The 20887-nt window shown below is 39.9% G+C and overlaps 1 protein-coding gene across 2 annotated transcripts in view; it reads left to right on the top strand.

Annotated features, from left to right (window-relative positions):
• Positions 1 to 2848: 2848 nt before the first annotated feature.
• The window catches only part of SORBS2 (sorbin and SH3 domain containing 2), a 320493-nt gene continuing 302454 nt past the window's right edge, over positions 2849 to 20887 (top strand). For both annotated transcript variants that reach the window (XM_029226673.1, XM_029226674.1), the window contains exon 1: positions 2849 to 3363. The gene's annotated coding sequence lies outside the window, so the exon portion shown is untranslated. The remainder of the gene's footprint in view (positions 3364 to 20887) is intronic.

Below are 20887 nucleotides of genomic sequence, written 5' to 3' on the forward strand. Positions count from 1 at the left end.
TTTTCCAGATGTTGGATTCCTCAACTATAACCTCTAATTTTCTTACCTTTTTTCTCATGATTTTCCTTCTTTTACCTTTTTACTCAACTTTCAAGAATATTTCTTCAACTTTATCTTCCAATATTTTTTCTTGAGATTTCCCAAGAGCTTTTTTTATGTTCCATGTATTTCTTTCTTGTAACTGCCTGTTCTTGGATCTCAGATAAAATAAAGTCAGTCTTCATTTTGCATGGCAGTGCAGAATTGTAAAAATGAGCATTCAGGCAGAAACCATGCAAAGCCATCTTAACAATCTATCAGGAAAATAACAATTGTTCTGTGAACTGGAACAACATTTTCAGAACATTAAAACTCATGCTAACAGTTTTAAATGTATAGAAAATTAAAAATGTTAAACTAATATTTACTTAGTATACTGTAATTTAAAACATTAAAAAGATTAAACATCAAAGTATTTTCTTTCTGAAAACAGTGCTTGCCTCCTTCTCATGGTGTAACCACTAAATGGGCATTTTTTTCCATGTCTTGGTGAATTGTCATACTCCTTTCTAAGTTTGTGTTAGCTTCCAACCATTTATCCTTTGTGCTTTTAGTGTCATGAAATATTTCCAAGAGCCTTTAATGTAAATTATTTTCCTCTCAAACATCTTCATCCTTTTCATCACAAACACTTTTATCCATATAAAATATTTGCCAATTTATCATACTCAGTTGCCTTAACCAATCTTTGGAATCTAGGTGCAAATTTCATAGCCACATCCTTTTCTGTTCTAGCAATTTCACAAGATAGTTTAATATTAATCAATTCATGCCAACTTTTGAAACAATGAAACTAGCCTTTACTGGTGATAAAAGTTTCTTCTTCCGTTCTCTTGTAATTATCATTTTCTTTTAATGTGGCGACTACCATTAACACTTTGACCTGACTGCCAAGCAAATTAATCTTTTTTTAAATTACAGTCTTTAACCGTAAGCAGCTTTCTGTTCCTAGTAAAATTTAAACTAAAAGATGTTCAAGCAACTTTACCTTGGCTTTTATATTCACTGGACTTTTGCAATATAGTTTATGCAACCCATTCCTATTTTGCTTTGGTACCTCCATTTACTAATCATATCGAATTTCACTTCCTGTGTGATCACTTTTTCATTTCATCTCTGTTGGCCAACTTCTTCTTTCCATCATCCATTCTGGAAAATGTCACATGGGTTTATCAGTCGGAGACAATGCGGTGACATAACTACATACTCTGCGGTCTGTGTGTGAACTAACAGATGCTCAGTGATTGTGATTGGTCACAATCACCAACACACTTTGAAAGAAGTGATGTGATTGGTCACTCATCATGATGTGCATCTCTTACTACTAGCGACTGTGGGCAGAAGAGCCAACAGAAAAGTTTGTACACTATGCAATTACCCTTAGTTAATATGCCATGGTAACCGAAATTTGAGCTGTATTACCAGGGGAATGGTGCTATAAACTAAACTGTGTAACTGACATTCATGCATATTGGAACCATGCAAAGTGAGAGCTGCTTGTGCATCTTTTATTTTGATAGGGGCATTAATGATAGTATTTAACTGTTCTCCTTATACACCCATTGTTTCCTCCAATTTACTTTTTCCATATTTATTTGTCTGCCTGTTTTTTGCCTGCTTCTTTTTTGTTTGTTCTGGTCTCTGCTTTGATAGTAGGTATTTGTCATACATAAGAGTGAGGCACTAAAGTCTCTTGTGTAGGGCTGAGTAATGTGGCTTCACTGCTGGGTCATCTGGTTGTGCCATTTGTTAGGGAGTGTCCAATATTAGCTCCTTTGAGTCTTATCTTTTGGGCTGGTCAGAGTCCCCAGAGCGCACTCTTCAAATGTCCTTTCTGAAGAGTCTACACACTGCTACCTGTCTCCCAGGAGCCGAGTGCAGGAAAGAAGACCCATTTCCCATTAACTCTCATATTTTCATTTTGGTACCTTTTTTAAACCCATGCCAGTTCAGAGAGACTGTTTTAGTCTCTCCAGAGGATACACCTCCAGTGTTCTATTAAGGTGAAGGACGGGTGGTCAGACCACCTGCTCTTTTTAGCCCCACCTTATCTCCACTTCCAAATATTCACTATGTCTCTAATTCCAGAGCTCGTTTGGGCTGGTGTCATTTCTCGACTTTCTCCCTTACTATCTTGGGATTCAGCTTTCCCTGTTCGCTTCCCACCTATCCATCTACTTTCCAATTCTCTAAATTTGGTTGCAAATTTCCCATTTCTTTGTCTTTGTGGGTTTATGGTTTTTAAAATAAAAACTTTATTATCATATTAGTGAGGTCTTGCGAGGGACAGAAGGTTAAATATATGCAGTCAATTCACCATCTTTAATTTGAAGCCTCTCATTTAAAAAAATATATATACCAATGGGTATTTTTAAATACTCTGCTCTAAATCCTTAACCAAAGTTAAGTATAAAATTGAACCTAATATATGGATAGGAGATGATAAAGGTGTACTTTTTTATTCTTTCCTTATTTGGCCTGCTTTCATAGAATACAGGATTTGATATTTCTTTCTGGTACTTTTCTTCTAGAGATGGTAACAAAGCATTTACTGCTTGTCATTGATCTTTAGGTTTTCATTATCGTAGCTATATATATAAAGTCAACCATAAATATTGTAAGAGCATTTTGTGTGATTTATAACACTTTCTTGAGATGGCTTCAGCAGCCTCATTCGACAGCATGGCCTGGTATTTTTAATAACCCTCTTAATATATTCTGTCATCCCCATCTGTTTTGATTTAATATTGATTGTACAGACATGCCATGCTGCAAGATGCTACCTGATTACTTCGGTGCTGTGTTATGCATGCAGTAAGCTCAAGGTATTTTCAGAGAGGAAACACAAAACTGCTATTGTTAAATTATATCCATTTTATTAGGTTTCTCCCGGGTAGGTTATGTAGAACTTTGGAAAATTAAACATTAGACATGTTCATAGGAAATCATGTCACTGCTTTTTAAAACCAGCTCAATTTAACCTGCCTCCAATTCCCTAACCAGCAGTTCTCTGACTATATCCCTGGGGAAAATATATTGAACACAGTGGAAGATTAAGGCAGCCGAGTACAGCGAGACTAGCAAGCAGCCAATCGGATGGCGAGGGTCTAAAGATCTGATGCCTCCGGCGAGCAGCGCCAAGCTGGGCTGGTTAGTCTCCTTTTATTGCGGACGAACACCACATACATGTTGTAGCTCCCTATGTTGGCAGCAGTCACCAAGCAGACCCCGTAGCTAAGAAGAGAGAGATATATGCCCAAGCAACTCATTCTGCACAGCAGCCAACAAGACGATATTCCTGTGCTGGAATGTTCTCGTTCAAAGGTATCGGTTCTTTTTCATTGAGTTGTTCTATTTCTTGAGAATTACGGGAAGCAAGATGCTGGCGCTGGAGGATCTCTTTGCTTTCTAGTAATGCTTTGTTCCTGGTCTCAGTCGAAATGCCAGCCGTTTTAAGACGGTTAACCTCTGGGGGAGACGGTAATAAGCAGAATAAAGGAACACTTTTACGTGGCTTAAGCTGACTGTTCAAAGACCCTTTATTAGGACTGACTCTTTGTTATTGTTGCTATTGTTCTGAAGGTAAGCTGGCCAAAAATGTGGCTTTAAATCATCACATTCTGCTACCTTTATAACTAAAGAGACCCAGGGAAAGAACTGGGGGGGAGGACGGGAGTGGGGGGACCACATATCTCAAAGGTCGCTGCAGTTTATCTGGCTGTCTCCCAGCCCCAGAGAGAAAAGGGACCACAATGCTGATCTCAGGCAGAGAAAGAGAATTTTGTCGGTATGAGGATTCCTCTGTGCTTTAGACACAAGTTTTATAAAAAACAAACACTTTGCATTTTCTCATCGTGCTTAATAATTAAGATACCTTAATTATCATTTCTTACTGACAGCTGGTGTAATTGTCCAAAAGTCATCAGCATATTAGGAGCTCTTGTGTTAGTTGCCAAGGTAATTGGGAGGATAATTTAATATGCTACAGGGTAACAAAAAACCCATGAAAACATATTGCATTACGTGAGGCATGAGATTGCTCTGTGGAGCATTTATTTTTTAGAGTGAGCCCCTTCTTTTGTCTCTCCTCTGCATCAATTATCTGTTGGAAGGAATGGATATAACAGGGGCTTTCCATCATTTACCATACATTAGGCAAGATTTAACTTACGGCTAAGACATTAAATTGTTAGCCATATAGAAAGGTTTCACTGGCAAGTTGTATGTTATCCTCTGTGGGACATTTGAAATTACACATTGGTGGATTATCAATGGTGGCCTGAATGAAGTTGAGATAAACTGTTGTCTCAGGGAGCAGAAATGAATGCAGGAAGTGCTTTGCTTCATTTTCCAGTTATCTCTGAAAAGCATGGCCCATTAACATTTTAATCTCTATAGCTAATTATCAGGACTAACGTTTTCATATTATGTCTCTGAAAACTCTCTTAAGTAATGTAAATTCTTTGTGTATTTTTTAAAAGAGGGGGGATATTAAGGCATTGGTTATAGTTTCTAAATTTCTAGGCCAGTGGTATTTTTTTACCCTTGCTTTTATTCATTTATTTATTAATTATGGTCTGTGGCGCTAAATACACTTTGCCTCTGTAACATCATTAATTATGTATTATGATACACTTTGTGACTTTCAGGTTCTATAAATATTTATAAGACGCATGATTTTATTTATAGAATATCATATACACAATAAAAATAATATGTATAGCTAATATTTTTAAGTCACTGTTTAAACTTGAAAAGTCACCATTTAGTTATAATACGTTCATCATAATAAAATAATATAAAAGTTAAAACTCTAAGTCTTAAAATTTAAAAATCAACTATACAATAAAAATAAGAATATTTTTTATACATGTGAAATTATTGCCTTTTTATTTCTATGTTTAAAAGACATGGCTTTGGAGAATGCAAAATTAGCCGATTAATTGGATGGCCATAGGGAATTCAGTAGCAACTTCAATGAATGGTAATGGGAATATAGGAATTAGTGTTATTCTGCAGAAGAGAATATAGAAGGGTGACATCTTGTACTTGAACTATAAGAAGTGTCCTCACACCTGACATGATGTAACACGTATTTCTATTAAAGGAAGAATAAAAGTGTAATGTTAGAAAATAAGGTTGGAATCAATAAAGCATTTTAGGTCAGCAAGAGGCAGGTTAAAGGGATGGAATTAAAGCAAGGAAGGGGCATTTTCCTCGGAAGCTGTATGGGGTAAAATAATAGACGGGGACTGGCCTTTGGTTCCAGACAGATCTGGCTTAATAAGTCCCAGCATTGCCACCTACCTGTGAACCTGGGCAGATTAGCCCTACCTGGCTGGCTTGTGAGAGTTAGAGGAATCCACATAATTATAAGTAGTTTATGTAAATAGGAGAAGGGTGTAATTGAAAAGACATGATGTCAAAGTCAAGTCTGACCTCCTTGGGGTTGACTGGGTATAGACGTGATTACTCTTTACACTTAGAAGAGGGAATTGACTACTGTAGAAGCAGGAGAAAGGCCCTTGTTAGTTCATCACTGTCCTCCACCCCCTGCATTCTCTTCCATCTCTCCAATAATGTCTAAATTTCTGCCTTGTGAGAGCAATGCCTTCAGTGTAAGGCTTTGAATCCCATTCAAATGCAAATAGCCTTGGCAAGACTACCTGAAGATATGGTTACACCCTGGTCTTTGGGCAGGACCTAAGAGCAGATGCTGATAGGGGACTGCTGAGTAGGAGAGAGATTACAAAAAAAAGTGGGGAGGTGGGGAGTCCAGGCAAAAGGGATGCTACTGAGAGAAGCAGCAGTCACTGGAGGCTGGAAAACACCTTATCGCACCAAGATAACTTACTAACGCCTACAGACAGACCTGGTGGACTAGGAACGTAAAATTGTTCTCTGGGTCCAAAATAAGGTAGAAAGCCTAGGTAGGCAGCAACGTTGGTGAGAAACATGATACATACACACTTTGTTTTCCTTGGTCATCTGTGAGGATGTTTGCTGCAAGCAGTGACCTCATGCTGTTCTTAGGAAGAACTTATCTACTGGCTTGAAGGGGAATAAACAAGGGGACAGAGAATAAAATCTAAGGGACAGGGCTTCCCTGGTGGCGCAGCGGTTGAGAGTCCGCCTGCCGATGCAGGGGACGCGGGTTCGTGCCCCGCCCCGGTCCGGGAAGATCCCACATGCTGTGGAGCGGCTGGGCCCGTGAGCCATGGCCACTGAGCCTGCGCGTCCAGAGCCTGTGCTCCGCAATGGGAGAGGCCACAACAGTGAGAGGCCCGTGTACCACAAAAAACAAAAAAAAAAAAAAAAAAAAACTAAGGGACAGAGCAAAATGTTTATTTTTATGATGATTATTTTTGCCAGGATGCATGTAAGGAGATAACGTGGAGGATGGCTTTGCTGAAAACTAACTCTGGTTGTCCACATGCTCAGCTTAGATCTAAACAAAGAACGTCAAAACAGTCTCTGAAAAGGAGTGACCTTCACATTTGTGAAGCCCTTCAAACTCTCCCCATTTGAGGTAACTCAGTTGTACCTCCTCGATTTTCTTGAACTTAAAATGAACTCCCATTCACTGCTTTCCCGCACCTGCTGGCCTGCTACGAGAGGACTGAACATTTAGGGTGCTGCCCTGGCCGTGTGGCTAATGGGAGGGTCCTGATTGTCCCAAGGTCAAAAACCCCCCACTCACTGGCCAGCATCTTAAATTCCACCTGTGATACCACTGAAATGCAAACACCTCTGGATAAAGTAACATCATAAAAAGCTCTTTTAACTTTTTTCTTTTACCTCTTTTAATACTCTGTCTTCCTTTTAGAGTTTTGGGGACGTTTGTTTGTTTCCTTCCCCGGACCGGAGTTAGAGTCTGACTTCAAATTTACCATTGCCTAGCAAAAGGCCTGTCTCATAGAAAATATTACACGAGTGTTTGTTCAACTTATTAACACAATTTATTTCCCAAGAAGCTGATCGATGTATGCACGTTGAGCTACCAAGCTACCTAAGTTCCACGAAGAGTAAAGTGATTGAATTAATCGACTCCATTTGACCTTGCAATAAAATCTGTGAATTAGGAAAAATTTCCTTTTGTTCAGCATCTCTCCGAAGCCTCAGGCCAATGTGTCCCGGCACCCTCGTGGTACTGCGGATACCCGGGAACTGCCCAAGCAAATCTGGTAAGTCCACTCTGATAAAGTAATAGTTTCCTCTCATTCGTGAAGGAGCCAAGTCCAGAATGTGCCGTGTCAGGGAGGACTGGTGAGAACAGCCATCAAAGGACACCAGGAGTACCTGCCACCTACTGGGAGGTGGAGGTTGGTTTCTAAGAGTGACGAAGGGCAGCGACTGTAGGACAGCGCTAGCCTGTCATCGAGCTGGGCCTCTAGAATGAGCTGGGTGATGAGCCACACCCTCATCATTAGGGAACACATAAAGCCGTATCCCAGGCATTGTATGAGCAGTCCGGGTCCATCCCTCATGATTTTGTAAACCCTTCTTAGGACTTTTCAAAATCCTTGTCATGGACTGAGAAGGGAAGCCAAGTGTAAGTTTCCTTAATATGCCCGAGTGGTAATGTGATGGTACCTGCCTGTGAACAACCAGGACTGTGTTATTACAAAATCCCTCTGATGTAGGTCATGGAAAACAAGGGAGTGATTCTGCTGGAGCACTACCAAAAAAGGGCGCCTTGTTTTGTGTTAGTATGATGTCAGTATGGGATCATTTGAAGGGAGTGCCTGGGTTTATGACCTGGGAATCAATCAGTCTAAGGTACCATCCTTCTTTCTCCTCTTTAAACTGTACCATTAGACATTTTCCTACTGACAGATACAGGGAAACATTTGTATGTTTGTTTGGTGGACATTCAGTTTCTTCTTCTGAAGAAGACTCTAGTCCATTCATATTTTGTTCACAGGGACTTTCAAGCTCCCTCTCCCCAGCGCTATGGAGGGGATCGCCCCTTGTAGAGGTCCCTGTGAAGTTCTGAAGTGTCTCTCTCTAAAGCACACTCTGCCTGTTCTTAGTGGAAAAACAGGAAACACTAATTTAAAAAAAACCAATTCTCGACAAGTCAAAATGTGTATTAAAAATTAAAAGTATTGTCCCCAGCATGGTCTTATATTTCTTAAGGCTCCAAAAATGCATTTTAAAAAAAATCATTACTGGGATCCTGGAAGGGGCATTTATCACTGCCCGGCCATGCTATTGGGCACACAGAAGCACTAGGTAAATATTTGAGTTGAATAAAGAATCTCTGTGAAATAACCTATAAAAACTGCCTCCAAACCCTCAGTCTGCACATTAATATAGAGCTTCTACAGCCCATGCTGGTCTCCCCTGTTACTAACTGTGGCAAAACCATAACTTTCTCCCTTGATTAGTGCCTCTCCAAGAATTTATCCTTTACCTGCCTCTAATTTCATTTGATTCAACAGCTCTGGGAGTGCTTCCTTATTTGTTATAAAAAATAGGTTGAATTTTGAACGGTAGCCGGATGTTAAAAACCTCATTCTTTTTTTTGCTGCACCGCACATCTTGTGGGATCTCAATTCCCCGACCAGGGATTGAACCCAGGCCATGGCAGTGAAAGCCTGAAATCCTAAGCACTAGGCTACCAGGGAACTCCCAAAATATTCTTAACAGGGCCAGTTACCGCTTATAGCAAACACTCTTTGTCTTTCCTTCCGCTCTTCTTGTCCTCCGATCGTTACGGTGAGATGGTTAAGCCTCCATAACTTGGGCTTCATGTGATGAAATGTCAGTGAGCATTTTGAGAATGCTGATGTTGTCGGTTATTTTTACCAAATAGATCTTAGATTCAACATTTTCTCTGAATTTCCCATTATCTTTGTTTAGACTCCTACACCTCTCACCATATTACTGCTTCAGGTTTTAATGGGCTTTTCTGCTTCTAGGCTCTTCCTTCCTCAATCTATTCTCCACACTGCTGCAAAGTTATGAGTTTAAAAATCAAATTTATTCACATCATTCATTTTCTTAAAACATATCCGAGTGCTACCCCTCACCTCCCACTAACTTAGTCCAATCTCTTCCAAAATGTGGTGTAATAGAATACGAAATTTCAATCCAGTGGACCTTCATTCAAATCCTGTCTGTACTATTTTCTCAGTTGACCCTTTGATTTCCATAACAATGAAACCAAACTGATATCTATCTACCTTGTATTTCACTTGAAGTTTAAATAGGATAATGAATGTCAAGTATCCATGATGCCATCTGTTGCAGAGTAGGCATTTAATAATTTGCAAATAATTCTTTCTGCTCCAGAGTCAAGTCCAAATGCATGACTTGGCATAGTATAAAGGGGACTTTTACTATCTGACATCTGCCTAATTTAGCAGCCTCACCTCCTGCCCCTCCAGTCCACTGCCTCCTTCCCTCATTCCCTAGAAATTCTTGGAGTCTGCCAACACCAAGTGCTGTTTTAGTCGGCATTCCACCATGTTTGCCTTTATACGTGTTGTTTCCTTGACAAGGAATGCAGAATTTCTTCCTCCTCCCATTTCCCAGAAATCTCCTGTTCATCACTGAACACAGAACGGGAGTCATGTGCTTCATTTCAGTGATATTCTTTATACCTTATAATCAGATATCTAATATTTGATGATCGTTACTCTCTGCCAGGTGCTCTTTTAGGTGAGCATTTTACACATGTTATCTAATTAATATTGGAATTCATCATTCTACTCATCACAATATATTGTCTATCTTCCCCATTACAGTTTGAACTCCTTGAATGTAGAGAAAAGTGATTAGCATAGCTTGAATGAATGAATGAACAGCAAGGTAGACAGGTAGAAGATTGGGAAGACTAATGTGTGTTATAAGATGTGAAACTGTTCCCTGAGATGGGCCAGTATTTTAGGGAGAAAATTGTAATGAAGCCCAGGGATTTCAGAGAAGATACAATGTAAACAAATAAACAAAGTAAAACAAAGTTAAACCAGAATGGGTTGATCGAGACTGGAGAGGTTCGGGTAAGTAGAGTTGGTCTGACAGAAAACATTAAATATAAGAACAGAGGAGAAGCTAGATCAGGGAATTCCTGAGGAAGGAGTCTAGGACTGCATTAATATGAGTTTCAGTTCCCAAAGAAACTAACCAGAGAAGGTCTAGATAGATAGAAAAAGAACAAATCACTTCCAGAATTAATATAATGTATTCACATGGGCGCTTCCTTAGCGCTAGACCATATGCTCAGTACATTATATGAATTGATTCATTTAAATGTGCTTAAAAAACCCCAAGGGAAAAAGGATTTTGTAATTCCTATTTTACAGATGAGACAACAGAGGAGTGGCCAGACTTGTTTAAGACTACAGAGCTGGAAGTGAGAAGGCTTCGATTTGAACTTGTTTGCCTAACTCTAGCGCTCACACCATTTTTTATTCTGCTGTTCTGGCTCTTTCAGTAAACTGTGGGAGATGGCTCAGGCTACAGGAAAGGTGAATTACTTTAGAAGAAAAAACATGACATCATTCCCACAGTTTGGAACTAGAGGAAAATTAAGAAATTGAAAGCAAAGGGGACTTAGGTACTAGAAGAGACAAAATCTTCCATTCCATGCTCAAGTAACCGAGGGCTGTGAGATTTCCCCATCTATAGAGCATCCCTTAAGAGTCCCATGACTGTGGACTCTGAAAACTAACTTCATATGGGGGCTGCATTCCTCTGGATGAGGGAGTAGGGAGAGGACGGGAAGGGAATTCAAGCAGACTGGAAGGGGAAAGCTATAGACACCGGGACTGTGAACTGTGGAAACATTCTCCTTTGTCCTTTGACCCCGTCCTTACTCTGGGTGTGTGACTGTTGGAGGATGGGGTAGAAATTGGGGGAGTGATAGTGTTAATTTATAGCCCAGGGACCCATTTTGGGTTACTGCCCAGGGAGAGGTGTCTGGTTTTATCACCCTGACACACTGACAAAGGACAAGTTCTGGAGTAGAGAGCAGTCCAGCAGGTCATAATTTTGCATTTTATGTTACTGAATTATATTTTATCTGTTTGATAAAATAAAAAGCTAAGTGACATTTTGGAGAAGGTTTTATTGTCTTATTCAGCCCTTTACATTTTACATATTAAAGATGTGTGCTGAAATGTATGTCCTGTTCACAAAACCAGACTCACCCATACACTGCGTTGAACTTCTTCCATTGATGTATTTTTAAAAGAATGAATCCGTTATTTAGAAGAGAAAATAAGGTGGATGAGGAGACGGAAGTTTTTTTTGTGTTTCATTTAGTTTGGTTTGTATTCCCTTTGCTGACATCTTGATTAGAACATTGTCTACCAAAGGAAAATATTTTGAAACATGACTGTTGAATAAATGCCATGCGTTGATTTTTTTCTGGAATTCATATCTATAGCTAACTCTCATCACAACTTTATGCTTCGCACAGTTCAGATTTTTTCAGATAGCTAAACTTACAAACATGTTTGTGGGTTTATTGCTCTTTCAAACTACCTCTTTTTTTCTTCATCCTCACCACTCCCTTAATTCACATTCTCAGATTTTTTTGGTTCAGATTATGGCAACAACCTTGTACAGATCTCTAGACCCACCCTGTTCAACTTGTACATAAGAGCCAGCATTCTCCTTCTAAAGCACACTTTATTCATGCTAGTAACTTCCCAGATAGCTCTGTGTTCTCAGAATAAAGTCCAGCTTCCCTTGTGGATTACAAAATCTTTCTTGATCACCTCTCAATATGTGAGATTTTCTCCTAATTGCCTCTGCACACCCCACTCTGTATTTCATGCACTTTGAGCTACTTGTACTTTGTCAAACATATCTTGTTGTTACACCACCTCAAGCCTTTCGAAACGCTGCTGCTTCTACCTGGTTCATTGTCCCCCACCCCCTCCATCATGTCACTTCCCTACTCCTACCACTAACACCTCTGTCTTGGTGTGTCACGTCCTGCAGCAATCCCTGCTCATTCTTTTTACAGCTTACATGCTTACCCAGCATGAGCTAGATGTCCCTTCTCAATCTCATTTAGCCTCCTGTTCATATTTCTAACACATGGACCATGTTTATTTTTTTATATTTTCCTGGTTCTCCAAAAATGTTTGTTGAATGAATAAATGATGAGAAAAGCAAGAATCCTCTGTAATGAAAGTGGCAAAGAAAAACCTATTTCCTATAAAAATGTAATAAATGAAATGCCATAAGAGGAGCTGTACATGAAATCAAATATCCTTTGAGATTTGCCAGAATTGTGCAATGATCAGGATATAACTTGGGATTTGAATTACCATCATTTTCCATTCGTGATGTAAAATGTCATTCATTAAATGCTTCCTTTTGACCTAAACTGAGTCAAAATTTTGAAGGGATAGTTTAAACTTTTGCTAATTAATATGGCATACTTTTTACGTGTGGATAGTTCTGTCTGTACATTTGGCTTGGCTTCCTCATTTATCCAACGTGACCCTGTTAGAAGAGATCTGATGGGGTTTATAAACTTCTCAAAACGGTCAACCACTCAATGCAATCGTCACTGTATCAACTAGTTGACAGAGTCAAATAGGTGGAGTAAACCTCCAAGCAATCAAACAAATGCTGCTCTAGCACGTAGCTTAATAATTGCTAAAGGTCAGTATTCTATTTAAAGTCCAGGGCCCTTTCCAAATCAACACTAACTTTTGAGTACAACGTGGAACACACTGGTGTGTATGACTACATAGTTCAACGTGATTCATAATCTCCAAGGTCCCCAGAGCACTAATGATCATATATTCAGAGCATCCTTGAAAGCCTTGAGATCAGGGCCCTTTTCCCCATGAATTGTTAGTTGCTGCATTTGAAGAATTCAGTAAGACGGTGATTTGTAACAGATATTTGACATCAAATGTCTCAGCTGTTGATGGTGGTACTAATCCTACACTTACCTGTGTCATAGGATTAATGGGAAAACACGTTTCACGATTGCTAGACACACCATAATATTTTTTAAACATCTTTATTGGAGTATTATTGCTTTACAATGTTGTGTTAGTTTCTGCTGTATAACAAAGTGAATCAGCTATACATGTACATATACCCCTATATCTCCTCCCTCTTGCATCTCCATCCCACCCTCGCTATCCCACCCCTCTAGGTGGTCACAGAGCACCAAGCTGATCTTCCTGTGCTATGCGGCTGCTTCCCACTATTTATTTTACGTTTGGTAGTGTATATATGTCTATGCCACTCTCTCACTTCGTCCCAGCTTACCATTACCCTCCCTGTGTCCTCAAGTCCATTCTCTACGTCTGTGTCTTTATTCCTGTCCTGCCCCTAGGTTCTTCATAATATTTATTGGCTTACCAATGACTTTCAAAAAATTCACAGACTCATACTCCTTTATACTTGTTTCATTTTCCAGGACATAAAGTCACTTGATCCGCCTGTCCAATGACTGCTTTCAGCAAAGCTTCACACACATGTATTGCTGAATGCTTTTCATATGCCTAGTTTTTCTTGTTAAATATTTATGACTCTATGCCACATTTCAATTTTCTACAGTGTGAAAAGTATAAATGCATCAAAGCGCTGTGTGATTTCTGCACTATGCATTGCAGATCCAAATTCTAGACATGCCATGTCTTTGTAGTATCTAATTTCACTGTATTATACAAATTCATAGCCTGGAATCATTGGTTAGAAATGGAAGACCATGAAATCCAGATCCTTTGAAATAAAATGAAATCGAGGCTCAATCTTTGTAGGTATTTAAGTGGTTTGGCCAATATCATACACATGTTAATGGAAGTATAAGTGCTGGAATCCAGATCGTGATACTCCCAAGCCAGTATCTATACAATGGCTTTGATTTTGTACCTAATATCTCTTTTGGGGGCACTCTAATACTTTTTGCCAATCACTAATTAGAATTTGCAGCAGATTTGGAAAAGGAAAGTAGATGGCTATTTACGTAATTTTACAGGATAGGAAATTTTCATAAAATGGTTCCTAAGAAAGAATACAGGCTAACAAATGGGAGTGGGACATAGCTTTAGTGGGTAATTTTCCAGAAGACCGCCATTAGCTTCATCTCAACATGTTTACATTCAACATTCAAACAGAAAAGTCGAAAGGTATCTGCTACCTAGATTTAATTATTAACATTTGCCGTATTGCTACATCCCCATGTGTGTGCATTTTGAAGAAGCATTTGAAATTAACTTGCAGACATCATGACACACTTCTCTCATAGATATTGATACCCTAAGAATAAGGACATTATTCTACACAGCGTTAATTCTATAAGACAACTAAGAAAATAAGTAGTTTGCTAATATCATCTAATGTCTATTTCATTTTCAAACTTCTTCCATTATTCCTTATTAATGATTTTATTCTTTTGTTCTTCAACCAGGTTATATTTGAGGTTCATGCATTTAGTCTCTATTAATCTAGTATACTGCCCTCCACTATTTTTCCCCATGACATTGACCTTTGAAGAGAGCAAACCAGTTGTCTTGTAAAATGTTCCACAATCAGTATTTGTGTGGCTGTCTCTTTGCGATGACGTTTACATTGTTTCTCATTCCCTTTGTTTCCTATACACTGGAAATTAGTTCTTTCAGCTTGAGTAGAAACTGTTTATCAGTCTGGGGGAAGGCCATGTCCTAAGTGATGCTTTACATGGCATCACATCTGGAGGCACACACTTCAATGATGTCCAACTTCAGTCATGTTGCAATGGATATTTTGGTTAAGGTGGTGACTGTCAGATCTTCCTATTATACAGAAAGGTTTTCCTCTTTGAATCCTCAGGTAGTCTGAAGGATGGTAATTTGTCACCCTGTGGAATATCTTGTTCTCCAAATAACTACTAGGTTTGTCCACATTGAAATTGCCTTAAACAACCTAAGAGTCTTTTCCAGGTATATCTTTCCTGCACGTGTTCAGTGACCTAAGAAGAGAGTATTTCACCAGAAACACCATTTATCCAATTCCTTTCCATCAGAAGAAGTGCCAAAAGCCTTCTATAAGTTATTGTTGAATTAAACCATGTATATTATAGAACAAATTGATGATATCATACAGGTTAACTGTGGAATTTCTTTTCTCTTGTCCTAATTAAGTATGCCAGCATCCGTTCATCATCTAGGTGTAAATCAAAACCACATTTCTTCTGTTACACTCCCAGAAATAACCAGAACAATTTGGAGAGCCATGACCTGTTCTTGCAGTAACTCCTTCAGAATATAAACCAGCATGAATCACAAAGGAAGACCTCAGATAAAAACATACATTGTCTCTTCCCTGTCTATTCTAAACTCCCTAAAGGCAAGAACCATACTTCTGATCTTTTTTAAAATAAATCATGGCACAGGTGGAAATTATTCTAAATAAGAACATGAGGACACATTGTCCTGAAGGTTAGGAGTAAAGAAAATATGAAACTGGGGAAATGTAGTCAGCTAAGTAAAGGCAGTACTTGAGGAAAAGTACTTTGCTAAGCTATAGGGGACATGCTGTCCCAGAAGCTTCTACAAATTATCTCCTCCCACCAGCATTTCAGTTATATGGCAATTGCAAACAGAAGAGAAAGGGGGCTTTTTGTCAGTATCTTATTTAGTTTTTCTGAGTTTTATTTTTCTCAAATGTAAAATAAATCATTTGAACTTTATGATCTCTAAAATTCTTTCCACCAGAAGATAATATGTATATAGGGAACTGAAATGTGTTATGTAAGATTTGAGGCGAGGCTGAAGAAATGGGTACCATTTGTGCAAGGATTGAGGAAAGGGGTAAGGAGGACAAACCAGACCTGGGAGAGAGTGTGGGCTGAGTCACAGAGAAGGAAAGAAAGTGAAATGCCTCAAGGATAGAGAGGAAGGATGTCATTACCTGGGAAATTGTCTCTGTTTGTTTGCGAAAATCATGGGAAGTAATGCTGGTAGGGTACGTGGGACCCTTCACTCATTCAATATTTTTGAGTGCCTACTATATGTCTAGATAGAGAGGGTCCAGGGATGAACAAGACAGCCAAGGACCCTGTTCTCATGGAGATTATATACTAGAGGGAAAAGACAGATAATAGACACATAGTCAAAAATGTAATCTCACAGCCCTATAATGTAATGGCTAAAGGGGTAGGCTTTGGAGCCAGACAGTCTGGACTCAAATCCCAGTTCCCCAGTTTGACCTTGAGCAAGATATTTAAGCTTTCCATGCCTCAGTGTCTTGTCTATATAATGAAGATAATAATAGTACCTGCCTCGTAGGGTTGGTGTGAGGATCAATGAGAAAAATACATGACAAGCTTTATAATTTGTACTGTATTTACAGAACAGTGTCTGGCACATGGTAAATCTAAAACAAATGTAAGCTACTGTTATTATACTAGTAAGTGCTGTGATAATAATAAAGCAGAACAATGGCATGGTTTTTCAACTCCAGCATTATTGACATTTGGAGCCAGACAACTCTTTGCTGTGGGGCTGTGCTGTGCTTTGTAGGAAGTTTAGCAGCATCCCTGGCCTCTGCCCATTAGATGCCGGTAGCACCCTCCTAGTAGCATCAACCAAAAATGTCTTCAGACATTGTTATTGGGCCCCTGGGTGGCAAAATCACCCGTGGTTGAGAACTACATGTCTAGAGGATAAACAGGTGTAGTGTTTTCAGGTAGGGTGATCTAGAAGAGCTCTTTGAAGAGGAACAAGGACAGAGCCCCGAATGATGGGAATGAAGCAGCCATGCAAAACCCCAGGGGAGAGTGTTCCAGTAGAAAACTCAGCAAGGATAAAGGCCCCGCGCAGGAACAAGTTGGCGGGGCCAGCTTGGCTGGAGAGGGGTGCAGGAAATGTCAGAGAAGTAGGTTGCGTCACAGTATAAAAGTTGATAAAGATCATGGTAATAAATCTGGATTTTATTCTCTATGTGCTGAGAAGATGTTAGAGAATTTTAAACAGGAGAATGAAATGAGTCGATTTCTGTTTCATAAGTTTATTCTTGGACTGCAGAAGGGCAGCCGTGGAAGCAGGGAGACCAGCGAGGAGATGAATGCAGAGTCCAATGAGAGGCGAGAGGCTTGGACAGGGGTCGTTAGAGGTCCTGGTTGTGGACACGGCGAGATGTAATAGGATGCTGATATGTTCTGTGGAAGAACCTACAGGACGGGTTAAGTGTTTGAGGATTAGAGGGTAGATGGGCAAGGAGGAAGTTTGTGGGGAAGGTGTTTAATAAAGCAGTCGTTCTGTCCAGCCCTTTGAAAGTTTGAACTCCCACTAGTAATCCCAGTGGTAACTGGGCTGTTGACTCTACTGGAGATAAACTGAGAGGTTGGAGCTGGAGATACATGCTTAGGAGTCATCGGTGTTTAGTGACATTTAAACCGTGTGAGATCACCAAAGGAGGGGAAGAGGTGGAAAACCAAGGCCCAAGTTCTGAAGCATCCCTGAGGTAGAGGTAGAGAATGAAGGAGCAGTCAGTGATGTAGGAGTGAAACCCAGAGAGTGTGTGGTGTCCTAGAAGATAAGGAAAGAAATGCTTCAAGAAAAAGCATGTCATCTGGGTCAAATGCTACTGAGAGGTCAAGGAAGAAGAGGGCTTTGACTTCACATTTGGATTTCACAAGATGGAGAGAGTTGGTGACTATGACAGGAATGGTTTCATTGACATGATGGGGATGAAAGGGTTGAGTGTATTATCAAGAGAATGGGAGGTAAGAAAATTGAGACAAACAGTGTACATATTTCTGCTGGGAAAGGGAGTAAAGAGATGAGTAGCAGCAGTTAGAGGGCAATGGGAGCCAAGGGAAGCACCATCTTGTTGTTAAGATGGGAAGCATTACCGCATATTAGAATGCTGATGGAACCATTCCAGTGAAGAGGAAGAAACTGATGGTCCTGGGAGACATTAGGAATAATTGCATGGCAGAATTTATTGAGTAGTGAAAGAGGTAAAACTTCCAGTACACAATGGAATGGCTTGTCTTTTACAGAGAGAAGGAGAGATAGTTCAATAAAGTAGGAGAGAAAAGAAATTCTAGGTCAAGTGGTGTATTTGGAGTAGAAGATGAAGTCATTCTCATCAGAATACTTCTGTTTTCTCAAAAAAGTATAAAAAGCAAGATCATCAACTGATAGTGTGTGGCTGGAGGGTGGAAGCTGGAAGTTTAAAAAGAAGATTAAAAGTTCTCTAGGAGTGTGAACAAAAACATTTATTGGGAAATTTGTTACAACTGCCAGACAATACCAAGACCTATTTGAAATGTGTTGTCGTATATGTGAAGTAAGACCTATTGGCATGCTTGTGCGCATTTCCTTAGTTGCATTCACTATTTGAAGCAGACATAAAGTAGTTAGAGAGCTGGGTTTAACCAGATGGGTATATTGCTGAACAAGTACACAAAGGGAAAATTAAAGGACAAGGGAATTAAAGAAGACAACAAGGGGAATGATTGCATGAATGGGTAATGACAACGATGCTGTTGAATAGAAATGTGGCACATGGGGAGCAGAGCTGAGGACAGCGAGAACTTAGTAGTGCCAGTGCCCTAGAATTCTCAGAGAAATAAATAATTCTCGGAGCAGCAGTGCTAGAACAAGTCATCTAATATGATAAGTGATAATTATCAGAGTGGATACTTTACAACTGAGATTTCAGCAATGGCCAAGTCATTGGAAATGAATGGGAGGTGATAGAGAGCTTTGACTTTTAGGGTAAGCAATGTGGGCTCTTATTTTCTTGAGCAAATGGTTTAACCTGGAGTTTATGGACAGGCTTTAGAGCACTGAGTCAAAATAAAAGTGTGTGTGTGTGTGTGTGTGTGTGTGTACATTTTTCTGGGGGAGAGGATCCTAGGTTCTCTGAGATTATCAAAACCATATCTGAACTGCAAAATGTTAAGAACTACTTCTCTAGAATCTAGGAAGTGAGCAGCCATTGAAAGTATCTGAGCAGTACAACAAACGTGCTATTTAGAAAAATGAGACTGAGTTTGAAAGGGTAGAGAGAAGAGGAGATATTCTGTGTAAAAAGAGATAAGTAATTCTCCACTGACACTGCACAGAAAGCGGGAGATGCAGGAGCTGACTGTACAGAACATCTCTCTGGGACCGACTTCCAATGCCATCGGAGGCAGCAGCCCTCTTTCACATCATATTGTAATCATCACTTCCACTCTCTTCCTTTTCTTACTAAAGCAAAGTGTTGGTTTATGTCTTACGGTTTTAATTAGGCATCACTTGACGAGCTCTTGAATGAGAAGAGTGTAGGAGGATTTAATCAAAAATGTGGAGTCCTGCTAAATATATCTCTTACCACTTTGGGGCAGGACAGACCTAGAGGTATTTTTCAAAAAGGCAGAGTGTGTGTTCTTATGCCCAGGAGGTATGGATGGGGTTCCTCACTTCTGAAGGGCTTGTCATGATCATAACCATAAAAGCCCATCGACCTTGAGATTAACACATTATGGTGTTGCCAAAGCAAAAGATTTGAATTCAGGCAGATGGTTAAGCTGCCATTGTAGTTAATTTTTACAATATCTCTGTTAAATTTTTTTTTATCAGTCCTACTGTATGACTGAGTAAAAAGAAGTTGAGAGACATTAACTCACCCACAAATGGACAGCTAGTAAATTGCAGAACATAATACGTTTTACAAAAAGATATTAAGGTGGACAGGGAATGCACTTCTCAAAGGTATAAGAAGCATTTTCATCTAAATCTCTTAAAGCACTCACTCTCACACTAGTGTAAGACTAGTGAATTTTCCTTAAAATCGGATTAAAGAAACAAGCAGACAGGAAATTCTGTCATAATTAAAATTAATCAAATGCCATGTTGGAATAGAATAACTTATTATTCAAGAAGATAATTGTGAGCAGAATTTCAATGAAATTTAGAAATTTTAAAATGATCATGCTGGAATTTTTTTTGCGGTACGCGGGCCTCTCACTGTTGTGGCCTCTCCTGTTGCGGAGCACAGGCTCCGGACGTGTAGGCTCAGTGGCCATGGCTCAGGGGCCCAGCCGCTCTGCGGCATGTGGGATCTTCCCGGACCGGGGCACGAACCTGTGTCCCCTGCATCGGCAGGCGGACTCTCAACCACTGTGCCACCAGGGAAGCCCGGATGATAAAAGTTTTGAGAAACTTTTCATGAGTGGTTGGAAAAGGGTGTGTTTCCTTCAGAGGATAAGTCATAGGAAGGGCGAGACCTGAACACAGGGTGGCTCATCTGTGCAGGGAGTCTGCACCTGCACCGATGCTGGTCTCCGACGCTCCCAGTGAATGCAGCCCTGCAATGCAGTGACAGTGCTTTCGGGAGACTCTCTGTTCTCCTTACATTTTCTAATAAAAGCTTGGCTCTGGATAAAGAGTAAAGGCCATGTAGTTGGCTTAGATCCTTAATGGCGTTGGTTTGGTGAAGGTTTATAGGTCTCTATTTAACCAACCTAACAATTAATGTGCGGGGAGTTTTTTTTTTTTTCATAGCAACAGTCGTCACTGGCCAAAGTACATCCTCGCCTACAGAATTAAGAGGAGCAGAGACACACAGCCCTTCCCTCTTGCTGGCAGTGGCCGCCGACACTGTAAAAACTATGGTTATGACAAGATGACTTAGCACCGTCTCCTGAACCCTCGAATGTCCTCAACACGATTTCTCCACATTCTTAGGGGATAAGTCCCCTTTTCGCCCTGTATCCACTGCCTTCTCTGCTCTCCATCACACAAATCCCTCTTCATCCCTTAAGCAGAGTTGTGCAGCTATTTCTAAGTAATTTCTTTGCCTCTTGACCTTGGGGCTCCATCCTCCAGTTGGTGTCCTAAGTTGTTTTTGTTGAGTTTTTAATATGAAGGGGGTTTCCTCCCTGAGAGGT

Source organism: Monodon monoceros, unplaced genomic scaffold (genome assembly GCF_005190385.1).
Source record: "Monodon monoceros isolate NGI ecotype Baffin Bay Population unplaced genomic scaffold, NGI_Narwhal_1 Super_Scaffold_17, whole genome shotgun sequence".
Lineage (NCBI taxonomy): Eukaryota > Metazoa > Chordata > Mammalia > Artiodactyla > Monodontidae > Monodon > Monodon monoceros.